Genomic DNA, 657 nt, shown 5'->3' with positions numbered 1-657 from the left:
CACATTATATTACTGCAATATATATTTAATTATACAGTATATATATAATATGCATATATAGTATACATATTAATTTATATACAAATTAATTAAGTATAGACCTATAAATAGAATTAGGCATACCTTATTTATACCCATACCTAATTAGGCAAACTATAATTAGGCAAATATATTTATATTATGTATTTATAACAATATATAAAGTATTGTTAATTGTACTGCCTGTTGATAACTAAGAAATTGAGAAAACCCTTCTCTGAGTATCTCCTATTTGAGACAGCACGTCCCTCCCCCATAGGGTAAAGGGGAGCATAGGAACTACATAGGGTTGGAAAGTTCCACAGGTATCCTCAAATTGCCAATCTAACATTTTTGAACTTTTAACTACTGTGGGGGCTTGAGGGCAAATGAAACAAAATTTGACCCCTGAAATCTATCAGGGCAAATTGCCAATCATCACTATTTTTAAAAGACTTGTAGTTGATCCTTATTGAATGGAATTATTATATTTGCTACTTCTTTTCTAAAAAGTTCCACACTTCTTTTTTCCTCCTTTTATAATTAATTATGCCACCAAGCTGGGATAAGATAAAACTATTTTTCTTGGGGTCACTGGTAGATGGAACCAATGGGCCTTTTTGTCACAAGCACCCTGTA

This window comes from Bison bison, unplaced genomic scaffold (genome assembly GCF_000754665.1).
Source record: "Bison bison bison isolate TAMUID 2011002044 unplaced genomic scaffold, Bison_UMD1.0 scf7180017864329, whole genome shotgun sequence".
NCBI lineage: Eukaryota > Metazoa > Chordata > Mammalia > Artiodactyla > Bovidae > Bison > Bison bison.
The sequence above is the reverse complement of the archived record's forward strand: the minus strand, read 5'-3'. Positions refer to the sequence as shown.